A 12,567-nucleotide genomic window follows, 5' to 3' on the forward strand; every position below is an offset into this window, starting at 1 on the left:
GATGTGCTCAGCCCCCAGCCCTGCCCTCACTACACCTCTTCCCTCAAGCCTCCACCCGCGCACCGCCTCTTCCTGCCCCTGGGTACACTATTCGAAGAAGAAGAAGAGGAAGTTACTCACCTTGTGCAGTAACGATGGCTCTTTGAGATGGGTGTCCCTATCGGTGCTCCACAACCCACCCTCCTCCTCTCTACTTCAGAGTTCTTGTCAGGGACTCTCTGATAGAAAAGGAACTGATGGGGGGGCAGGTGTGCCCACAGGTGCTGGTTAGCCTCATGGCAGAGCACGAGCCGGGGACAGTGCATGTGCAGGCCAAACAGACACTGCTACCAAAGTTCTCTGATTGGCAGTGCAGGAATTCAAATGCACCTAAGTTGAGGACCTATAGGGGGACACATCTTGAAGAACCAGTGTTACTGCACAAGATGAGTAACTTTCTCTTCACTAAACATTTAACTAAAATGTAGTAGGGGGAAGCTCTGGCTTGTGTTGTCCTTCAGTACAGCGGTATATACGTTGAATGAATACTTATATCGAAACCAAAAATAATTCCCCTCTTGTCTTCTGTGGTGCTGTGTTTTGCTCATCAGAAGCAATGATTTATGTGAGAACTAGAGCTGTGGTTGGTAGTGCCAATTTAGCCTGAAGAAGAGACAGACAGACAGCTGAGCTACATTAAAGTCCATACATTCTGTCTTACCGTTGGTTGTAAACTGTACATTGCCTTGTTTTCTAAAGTAATGTGTTATTAAAGGAGCTCTTCTATCAAGGGTTAGCAATAAACTTTTACCTCATTCAAATAAGTCCTTCATCTGACCAAAAAAATTTTTTTGGACATTCTAGAAGACTAGAAAAGAACATTTAACTGGTGATATGTAAATACGTAATCATCAGCTGGAAAACTCTGGGAAATGTGGTATAGCACCGAGAGTGTACTCTTGTAAGCAATGCAGATAATATTATGGGGTGGAGAAAACTGCATAATGGAAAGTTGAAACCATGTTCCGAGTCACTCCTGCACAACTCTTTTTTTCCCCCATGAGGTTTTGCAAACCCTTTCCAAAACGCCCTCTGCCAGATGGTGGCAAGTTGCACAAGGGGATAGCTACCCACAGTGCACTGCTTTCTGCATCAGTGCAAGCACTGCTAGTGAGGGTGGACACCGCCAATAAGAAGAGTGTAGTGTAGATATGGAAAAGTGATTAATTACTGCAGCGGCTGTACGTCGACATAACTTAGGTTGACTTAATTTTGTAGTGTAAAGATGATGGAAGAATTCTTCCATTGATTAGCGCTGTCTACACCAAGGGTTAGGTCACTATAGCTACATCTCCCAGGGGTGTATATTTTTCATAACCCTGAAAGATGTAGCTACACTGATGTAAATTCTGGGTGTAGATCAGGCCAATATCTTTTATTAGACCAACTTCTGTGGTTGAGAGAGACAAGCTTACACAGAGCTCTTCTTCTGGTCTGGGAAATATACTCAGAGCTAAATACAAGGCGGAACAGATTGTTTAGCATAAGTAGTTAACACATATTTCAAGAGACCATTCAAGATGAAGTGGCCTATTTAACCGTTCTCCAGTCATAGTGGGAAAAGGATAACAAAAATCTGGGGGAGAGGCTTAGTGGGTTATAGATTATTATAATAAGCCATAAATCCAGTGTGTCTATTCAGTCCATGAATTTTAGTATCTAGCAATGTTCTGGCTTAAATTCATAACTCAGAGGCCCTGAGCAAGCCGGGGACAAACAGAAGGGACTTAAAAGCTCTCCAGACAGAGAGGCATGGGAGAAGGAAGAGAAACATTTATTTGTTGGACTTGTGGGACTTTGAGTTTTATTTTGAGTTTGTTTTCTGTAAATAAACCTCCCAAGAAAAGGAGTATTATGACCACAGAAAATGTGTGTGGAGTCTGTGTAAAGGGCCCTAAAGAGTGGGAAACAGAGGCAGGGTGCTGCAGCGTGACCTCTAGCCATGAGGGGTGACTAAGGAGGCAGCAGACCCAGTTACATGGCCCTTTAATTTGTTAATCACCTTTCTTATCCCCATTTCGGTGCATATAACAAAAATGTTAACTTTTTGATGGCAAAGCAAGACAGAAAGAACATCGTGTTGTTTGATTGTCGTGACATGTTGCCTGCATCAGAATCTTGAAAGCAATTAATTGCTATTCTTTAAACTTGTATTGTGCCTATGTGGGGAAGGGAAAGGACATTCTTGGGAAAATATGTACTCTTGGTGGTACAAGTATTATCTCTGTGCTCTCATGACTGTTAATAAAAAATAACAATGGGCCTGATTCTCCTCTGCCTTCATCTTGCTTATGATTGTGCAAGTGAGTAGAAAGTGGATTACTACGTTGCATCTGATGAAGTGGGCTTTAGCCCACAAAAGCTTATGCTCAAATAAATTTGTTAGTCTTTAAGGTGCCACAAGTACTCCTCATTCTTAATGCTACCATTCTGACTGTTGTTAATTTCATGCCCACTTCACAGATGTAAATAACTATACATACAATATGCAAGGTAGTGGAGAATATTCATTTGCATATTCACTTAGGCAAAATGAGCGTAGAGTAGGTGTAAATTTCTACCACCCTTATAAGTGAGTGAAGGATTCTGATTTAGTATTTTTAAATCCTTTTTGTGTAACCATTTACACCAATATGTGCAGTTTGCTCATTGTAGAAACTCGTGCCTCTTATCCTTAGCTATCCTTTTTCTAACTCAGCTGTTCTACATGTATGGTATGTTTTAGTTAAGATAGCATTTAGTCCTAAAAGGCATGAATATATGAATACAAATATAATTAATTCAGAAAAAGAAAAGAGGATTCCAGGACCAGATTTATAAGAAGCATCTTAGAAACAACTTTAAAATGATCTCTTGGACAATACACTGGAGGAGGTGCGAGACAGGTGAGGGTGGGATTTCTTTTTGGGGGAAAGCATGGCGAGTTTTAATCCATATTGGGTAGACTGAATGTTGGGATGTGGTTAGGGAAGAGGGAAGGAGAAGTGCTGCTGCTTTGGTTTGTTTTGTAACTCTGTGACCCAAGGACTCTTGATGCCAATTGGCAGAGGATAAAGGAATACCTAAGTGTTACAGCGATCCCCTAAGTCTGATATCTACATATAAGTCCACAAAAGTATGTCATGCAAGGTCTCTCTAATGAACACCTGTGTCACGCCAGTAGTTGTAATCATTGCAAGATGTAGGTGCAGAAAATATGTGAAGAGTTATGTATAATAAAAAATATTGTGGAAGAAAAAGAACTCCACTCTCAATATGTTCTTTAGGTCTGAGAGTTAAGGCAGGTCACCAAAAGGTGATACACATACTCCTGTCGGGGGGAGGAGAGACACTTATCTCTCTCTGTGGCTGGTCATGTGCAAATTGAATATTGTATGGTTCACAGTGGATGCCCATTTACAGTCTGAGCAAAGTGCTAATACATAGATTGTGGGGACTGCAGGAAAAAACAAAAACAGTAAGGGTTATCCTGTTTAGGAGTAAGACAATGAACTTTTGGAACTATATTTGGGGCACAGATTAATCACCAGTTTTTCTTCGGTCTATGAGGACAAGCTTGCCAGCAGGCTTGATCTTATGAAGGGGAGGATTTCAGCCCACCTGGTTGAAAATCCTTGGGAAAGGACTTGGGGTAAGCTGTCTTGTAGAAGATAGGGGAATACTTTATGAGTTAAGTTTAGGCTCTGGAAAGCATGTTATGATTTTGTTTTATGTGCAACAATTTGTTTCCAATATTCTTACTATCACCTGACTCTCTGTTCTTTGATAATAAACATATTCTTGTTTTCATTTTATATATTATATATAAAAGTGCTGCGTGTTAAATAGAGCAGTGACCCTGACTTGAATCTTATAAACTGGTGTGAACTTTTAAAAACATCAAAACAGTTTACAAGTTTGGTTGATAAAGATAATCTCATCAAAGAGTAAAATCAAGTTTATTTGGCAGGGCTTAGTTTCCATGAAACCATGTTGACTGTCATTAGTTATTGTTATATACATTCATAATTTATTAATTGAGTTCTAGATCAGCTGCCCCATCATTTTTCCTGGGATCCATATCAGGCTAAAAGGCCTATAATTACCCGTGTCATCCTGTTTATTCTTTCAAAATATTTCCGCAATACCAGCTTTCTTCCAGTCTTCTTGAACTTCCCCAATTTTCCAATATTTATTTAAAAATTACATCAACAGCCCAGAGAACTCTTCCGGGATCCCAAGATTGCTTGCAAGTTTCTGTTTGCTGAATTCAAACATCTGAGAGGAACTCCTTGAAAACCATTCCCACTCATCCTCCACACTACTGCAACAGTGAATCCTCTCTACTTCCACAGTGAATTCCTAAGTAACTCCTTCCTCCTCAAACATTGGGGAAGGAAAAAGCTATTTGTGAGGAGTCTCTTCCTTGCTTGTGATAACTTCCAGTCCATTTTCACTGAAATTTCTCGAGCATGGGTTGAAATCCACAAGAACAATGAACTTTGAATCCAAACCTCAGTTTTGCCAAATAGTAAAGCTCTTTCAACTGGATTTTATTAACTAGAACTAGAGTTTTGAAAAATCAGTGTTTGTGAATCAGCGTGAATATTCAGCACAGCCATAGTTCTAACTCATTAAGGTACTGTTGAAATAGCATTACGCATTTTGCTCAGCGCAGCATTGACCCTGAGATGAACTGGGACCACAGCTCCTGGCGTGGGGATCTTATAGTGTTAAGTACAATGATTAGCTAAACTTACTGGAGACAAGGAATGAAAATAACTCTTTGTTCTTTGTTTTTTATAATTTCATGGTGATGGTGTCAAGATGTGTGTATGGACCTTTGTATGGAAGTAGGTGTTCAGGAGGGATTTAAATGAAGAAAGGGTGGATGCTGGCAAACTGAGATAGGGAGTTAGATACAGGTTTACATGCAGAATAAAATTTGGGACTGTGACAAGGTGCAGAAGCCCAACCTGATTGGTGGTAACCAGGGGGTTATTCTGTATTTGGACCTTTCATGGGTGTTCAGAAGTAAGTACCGCAGCGCTGCTGAGGACTGGAGGCCCTGTCATTTTCCCTGGGGATTAGGGCATTATGGGAAATGCTCTTAGAAAACCTCTTTGATATTGTAGGTGGAAGTGGAGTACTGTTTTTTGGGGGGAGGAAAAGTGCTTTGTCCATTGGTCACAGAGCTGGGTTCGATCTTGATCTGCACTTTTGGCTTTTTCTGTCTGTTACATAAATAGATGTTTTTCATCTTGTACCCCCATTGCATAGAAATAAAATTCAGAGCCAGCTGATCTGCTCTACCAGTTTATTTGGCTTTTAGTTGAGCATGTAAAATCTTGGGACTTGAAAGGAAAAAAGCACTAGAGTGCCATGATCAGACAGTGTTAAAAACAGAGATATCTCAAAGTATTCATTTACTTATAAAGCAAAGGTCCATTTGAAACATTTTTATATTTACAAAATAAATTCTGGCCCTGCTTCTGTCTGCTCTGCTGGGGGCAGAGATTGGGAATTGCTTCACAGACAGCTGAAGCTCCCTGAGTCATTCCATCTATGTAGCATTAAGGGCAGAATTGGGGATGGAAGCTGAAAATAGAAAAATTCAAACTGGAATATGCAACTTTTTAACAGTGAGGATCATTGGAACAGCTAACCCAGGATTAGATAGACTATAAGTGATTTTGTTTTGGCAACCTAGGTTATTTGAAAAAAGAAAAGGAGTACTTGTGGCACCTTAGAGACTAACAAATTTATTTGAGCATAAGCTTTTGTGAGCTAAAGCTCACTTCATTGGATGCATGTAGTGGAAAATACAGTGGGAAGATTTTATATACACAGAGAACATGAAACAATGGGTGTTACCATACAGACTGTAACAAGAATGATCAGGTAAGGTGAGCTATTACCAGCAGGAGAGCGGCGGCGGGGGGGGGGAGAAGGGGGAGTTAACCTTTTGTAGTGATAATCAAGGTGGGCCATTTCCAGCAGTTGACAAGAACATGTGAGGAACAGTGTGGCGGGGCTGGGGGGAGGGAATAAACATGGGGAAATAGTTTTACTCTGTGTAATGACCCATCCACTCCCAGTCTTTATTCAAGTATAAATTAATTGTATCCAGTTTGCAAATTAATTCCAATTCAGCAGTCTCTCGTTGGAGTCTGTTTTTGAAGTTTTTTTGTTGAAGAATAGCCACTTTTAGGTCTGCAATCAAGTGACCAAAGAGATTGAAGTGTTCTCCGACTGGTTTTTGTATGTTATAATTCTTGACGTCTGATGTGTGTCCATTTATTCTTTTACATAGAGACTGTCCAGTTTGGCCAATGTAGATGGCAGAGGGGCATTGCTGGCACATGATGGCATATATCGCATTGGTAGATGTGCAGGTGAACTAGCCTCTGATAGTGTGAGCTGATGTGATTAGGCCCTGTGATGGTGTCCCCTGAATAGATATGTGGACACAGTTGGCAACGGGCTTTGTTGCAAGGATAGGCTCCTGGGTTAGTTTTTTGTTGTGTGGTGTGTGGTTGCTGGTGAGTATTTGCTTCAGGTTGGGGGGCTGTCTGTAAGTGAGGACTGGCCTGTCTCCCAAGATCTGTGAGAGTGATAGGTCATCCTTCAGGATAGGTTGTAGATCCTTGATGATGCGTTGGAGAGGTTTTAGTTGGGGCCTGATGGTGATGGCTAGTGGTGTTTTGTTATTTTCTTTGTTGGGCTGTCCTGTAGTAGGTAACTTCTGGGTACTCTTCTGGCTCTGTCAATCTGTTTCTTCACTTCAGCAGGTGGGTATTGTAGTTGTAAGAACTCTTGATAGAGATCTTGTAGGTGTTTGTCTCTGTCTGAGGGGTTGTATCATAGAGGTTGGCTGCAGACAATGTATCGTGTGGTGTGGTCTGGATGACAGCTGGAGGCATGTAGGTAAGCATAGCGGTCAGTAGGTTTCCAGTATAGGGTGGTGTTTATGTGACCATCGCTTATTAGCACCATAGTGTCCAGGAAGTGGATCTCTTGTGTGGACTGGTCCAGGCTGAGGTTGATGGTAGGATGGAAATTGTTGAAATCATGGTGGAATTCCTCAAGGGCTTCTTTTCCATGGGTCCAGATGATGAAGATGTCATCAATGTAGTGCAAGTAGAGTAGGGGCATTAGGGGATGAGGTCTATGTGGTAACACCCATTGTTTCATGTTCTTTGTGTATATAAAATCTCCCCACTGCATTTTCTGCTACATGAATCCGATGAAGTGAGCTGTAGCTCACGAAAGCTTGTGCTCAAATAAATTGTTAGTCTCTAAGGTGCCACAAGTACTCCTTTTCTCTTTGTGGATATAGACTAACATGGTTGCTACTCTAAAGCTTGTAGGTTATTTGAGAAATTAAAACGAAGTTGCCATAGCACAGTTTTTACTCTGATAGTATAAAAATATAAAAATTGTTTTATCACTGAGATGGTGCACTTTCATGGTCCTTGTGAAATGTGTTAGATGTGGGAGGATAGCATATGCAAAGAAAGGTGTGAGGATCTTGGGTACAAGAGTTTAATATGCCTACTTGAAGAATAATTTACTCTTCCAAACAGTGGGATTATATCTGGACAAATTGTTAGGAGGAACCTGAACAATGACAATAACATATCATTCTGTCTTTTTCCCCTTCTTTATAAACATTAGGAGTGAAAAACTCCCATTGATTTTAATGGGGGCATGGTTTCCTCCTAGATATCTTAGGTACTGATATGATCCCCACTAGTATAGTATCTAAGATCCCCACAATCTTTCTTTCCTTGCAACAAACCCGCTCTGAGATACCCATTTTACAGACTTGACCAAGGTTGCACAGGGAATCTATTTCAGAGCAGGGAATTAAACGCAGGTCTCCAAGGTTCTAAGCTAGCACTCAAGCTCCTGACCCATCCCTCTGATCTGTGAATTAATACACAGGGATCTGTAATGAGTTGTATAAACTTTACACTTTGTGGGACAGGAAGGGGCTAATATCCTGGCCTGTAGACAGGAGCTGCCGTTAGAATCACCTCTTAATTTCTGCCATAAATGTCAGGATACTTCAGGAGAACAGAATAGTTTGGAGGACAACAGGATGTGAAAGGAAGAAGCAAAGGGTGGTGAACTGATGAAGAGATGACCTTTCTCTCTTACGCCTGAGAGCAGTACCCTGCTGAAGGGAAGAGAAGCCCTGCAATCCATGCAATCAGAGGGTACCCCAAGGCAGCAAGGGTGACTCTGTTACTTGTTCTTGTGATGACAAAGTGAAATGCAAACCGTGCCCAGCGTGACAACGCAGGGACCCAAACACTGCCCTGCATGGGGGGCAGTAACATTGGCAGGGGTCCCAGGATAGAGCTTTGCACCGTAGGACAAATGTCTCCACTGGAGAGAAGGAACATCAAGGTTTCCCTTTCAAGAGAAAAATATTCATTTCAGACTCGGAGAGACCAGAATTGCCCGGTCTGAGGTCTGCAGCTGGACAGTGCGACAAGGGGATTCCCTGGGGAAGGTCCATGGCAAACAACCATAGGATACTTTGATAGCTGTCCTACTGTCAAGGAGCCAGGGCCACTTTGCTTTCCTTTAATATTACAGACCTCAGAGGCTGCAGAGTAAAACAATGTATATTGATTAATGTAAAAACAGAAGATAATGAACTATAATGGTATGGTAAAACAAAAACTCGCTTCATGTTGGTGCTTAAGAGTATGACAGAGTCAGGCTTAATCATAGCAAACCAACATAAGTGGAAAGATGTGACTCGGAACCTGTCAGGCAAAGAACCATAGAAAAATAATAAAAGGCTGTATGAGGAGAATATAAACCTCTGGTACTTAAGAGAAGACCTGACGGAGAACAATAATGAAAAGAGGCATTTTTAAAAGCATGAAAACATCATAGGTCCTGACCTGAGCAGATCCCCAAAGATCTACTACTTTGGGAGAGATAGGGGTGGCAGAACCTCTCCTGCTCATTCCGTGAACAGGTAACTCTCCACATCTTCAAAGAAATTATTCCAAGGAAATTCCATCTAGCAAAACCCTTACGTGACTAATTCTTGTGTAGGAGATAATTCAGAAGGTTTAAGGCCAGAAGGGACCGTTAGATCATCTAATCTGATTTCCTGTATATCAACAGCCCATTAAATTTAACCCAGTTAGCTCTGTATTGAGCCTAATAACTTGTGTTTGATTAAAGCATAACTATGTTTGTTTAAAGCGTATCTTCCAGTGTTGGCTTAAAGACCTCAACAGTTGGAGAATCGACCATTTCCTTTGATAGTGTTCCAATGCTAAACTCACTCCGGGTTAAAAGTTTTTGCCTTATTTCTAATTTAAATTTGGCTGGCTTCAGCTTCCAGCCATTGGTTCCTGTTATGTCTTTCTGTACTATATTAAAGAGCGTTTTTGTGTCCAATGTATTATCTCCATGAAAGTTCACTGTAATTCAGTCACCTCTCAATCTTCTTTTTGATAGACTTCTTGAAATCTCTCACTGTAAGGCATTTTCTCAAGCACTCAAGAAATTTCTGTGGCACTATTTCTTTTCTGCACTGTTTCATATTTTTCAATATCCTTTTAAAAATGTTGAGACCAGACTTGTACATAGTATTCCAGTATTGGTTTCACCATTCCATATACAGAGGTGAAACCATCACCTTATTCCTATTCACTATCCCCATTTATTCTAGAGCTGGCTGAAACATGGAATTCCCATTCCATGGGAAATTCTGGAATCAAGATTATTTTAATCCAAATCGGAATGAAAAGTAAAACTTTCCTACAGAATGAAATTCTGAATTTTTTTTAAAGTATATTGAAATGATATTCCTTATTAGTCAAAATGAAAATGTTTTATCAACTATAATATATATTCAAAACATTATAAATCTATTCTGAAATGACATAGTTGAAATGTTTAAACTTTTATATTATAAATTAAAATATTTTTATTTTTATATTTTATAAATTGCTAATTGGTATTCTAATTGGTAAGTGATATTCTAATTGGTACTTGGTAGTCTAGTTGATAATTGTTTTGTAATTGGTGCCCTAACTTGTCTGGTAATTGGTGGTTGGTTTGCTCAAATGGTATTCTAACTGATCATTTGTAATTGTTTTTCTAATTGATAGCAGGTATTTGGTTTAGTAATTTCTTTGTAATTGGTAATTTCCTATAATAGTCTGTATAATGTAAAAAAATATAAAATAAAAGTAAAATAACAAAATGAAGGGAGTTGGCTAGCTGGGAAGCCAAGGAACCATGCTGTCCCTGAAAGTTTAGTCAGAATCCATGTGTTCTCGCAGAAAGATTCCATTCCATCAATCACCATTTTCTTGGGGAGAACTGTTCCTTTGGAAAATTTTTGACCATCCTTTATGCATTGCATAAACTTTTTGCCACAACATCACACTGGGAGCTCATGTTGAGTTGCTTGTCCATTATGATTCCTAAATCAGAGTCACAGTCTGCCAAGATACAGTCTACCATTCCATAGGTGCATGCAAACAATATATGTTTTAATACAGCTAAACATAAATGTATATACCATGAACAAAGAATGTCGGCCATACTTACAAAAATGGTAGATTCTATCCTGAGGGAAGCAGTGATTCTGAATATTTCGGGTTCATGGTGGATAATCATCTGAACATGAACTCTCAGTGACATGCTGTGGCCAACAGGGCAAATGGGTTACTTGGATGCATAAACAAGGGAATCTCGTATAGGAGTAGAGATTATTTTACCTCTATATTTGCTATTGGTTCAACTGCTGCCAGAATATTGTGTCTCAGTTCTGGTGTCCACAATTCAGGAAGGATATTGATAATTGGAGAGCAGGTTCAGAGAAGACTGCAAGAATGATTAGAAAAAAATGCCTTACAGTCATAGATTCAAGGAGCTCAGTCTATTTAGGTTAACAAAGAAACGGTTATGGATGACTTGATCACAGTCTATAAGTATCTGTATGGGGAGCAAATATTTGATAATCAGTTCTTCAATCTAGCAGACAAGTGTAACAGGATCCAGAAACTGAAGTTGACAAATTCAGACTGGAAATAAGGTGTACATTTTTAAGAGTGAAGGTAATTAACCATTGGCATAATTTACCAAGTGTTGTGGTGGATTTGCAGTCACTGACAATTTTTAAATCAAGATGAGATTTTTTTTAAAGATATGCTCTATTTCAAAATAAATTATTTTGGGGAAGTTCTGTGTTATACAGGAGTCAGACTAGATGATCACAATGGTGCCTTCTGACCTTGCTATGTTATTTCATGGGAAAACAGGAAGAGAGGCAGTTAACATTAGATATGCTCCTAATTCCTAAGCAGCCAGTGAAGTGAAAACAATTCATTTTGGTTCTTCCAAAATGAGACTTTTCTAGACAAATCTTCCCACCAAAAAAATTTGTGATTTTTGGCAGGTCATCCCAGTTTGGGATGAATTTTTTTCCCCAGAAATGTGAGCTTTTATACATTTTCTGGCCAGCTCTATCCTGAAAGAGCATTGTTACTGGTTATTTGCAGTGAGTATATCATATCAATCTATTAAACAGATTGCTGAAATCCAGCCAAGGAAACTGGATCCATGAGTTTCCTCTGTGGTGGAAGGAGAGGTGTAAGGAGGAGTTATTTATAAGTCCCACTCCAGGGAAGTAGAAAGTATAGTGCTTTGAAGAACCTTTTAGTTGCTAGTAATTAGAACTAACTAAAGAGATAGGTACAACTGCTACTCAGTGCTTGGATTGGTAAAGAAATTTTTGATTTAATATTAAAAACAACTAGTTGAAGATGAACACAAATCACTATTAAAAAAAATTTCCAAATAAATTTCCTGTATATGAATTAAAATGACAGAAGCTCTAGAAGCTTTTAAATTCTCCAAAAATAGCCCTAAGCCCAAAGATAGAGTAGCCAGAATTCCTGTTGAAAGCCTTTGGCAGGAGGCACTTGCACAAGTTATTGTTTAAACTTGCCCTGCTATACAACTGTGTCATCTTGTATGAGGAGGCTGGTTTTACTTTTTTAATTAAAAGATGGCATTCCTACGCCACGACCAAATTTCTCTGAAAGAAGAAAAAAAAGAAAAGAAAAAGAACACTTTACTTAACAGAAACTGAAACTAAAAAAATCTCCTGAGCAGTATGTCTATCTGACTTTTATCTCCAGTACCTCTCTCTATAGTGTCTAAGGTACACCTACACTTCCAGCAGCATGCAGAGGACAGACACTGCAGGTGTCTAGCAAAAGTATTAGTAGCAGCATAGATGGTGAGGAAGGGCTTAGGTGAGTAGAGTTGAGTGCCCTACACGCCTGAACACCCAAAGTATATATCCTACATCCTCTCTACATGCCCAAGCAGTGCCTTCCATGTCTCCACTGCTATTTGTAGCAGTGTAGTGCTCCGCTGCCTCCTGCTTGCCAGAGTCTTTCACTGTGGCATGTGACTATAGGTATAGCGCCTGTACTCTATATCAGTGGTTTTCAAACTTTTTTTCTGGCGACCCAGTTGAAGAAAATTGTTGATGCCCAC

General features: G+C 39.8%; 1 protein-coding gene and 1 long non-coding RNA gene across 2 annotated transcripts in view; one reads left to right on the forward strand and one right to left on the reverse strand.

Moving 5' to 3' along the window:
- KCNQ5 (potassium voltage-gated channel subfamily Q member 5) overlaps nt 1-12,567 on the forward strand; it is a 513,662-nt gene that overhangs the window by 136,955 nt on the left and 364,140 nt on the right. The gene's annotated exons all lie outside the window — the stretch shown is intronic.
- LOC122459271 overlaps nt 1-12,567 on the reverse strand; it is a 25,247-nt gene continuing 12,680 nt past the window's right edge. Inside the window, exon 3 of the long non-coding RNA XR_006279832.1 lies at nt 1-42. This is a non-coding gene — a long non-coding RNA (uncharacterized LOC122459271). The remainder of the gene's footprint in view (nt 43-12,567) is intronic.

The sequence above is a fragment of the Dermochelys coriacea genome, chromosome 3, assembly GCF_009764565.3.
Source record: "Dermochelys coriacea isolate rDerCor1 chromosome 3, rDerCor1.pri.v4, whole genome shotgun sequence".
In the NCBI taxonomy this organism is placed as follows: domain Eukaryota; kingdom Metazoa; phylum Chordata; order Testudines; family Dermochelyidae; genus Dermochelys; species Dermochelys coriacea.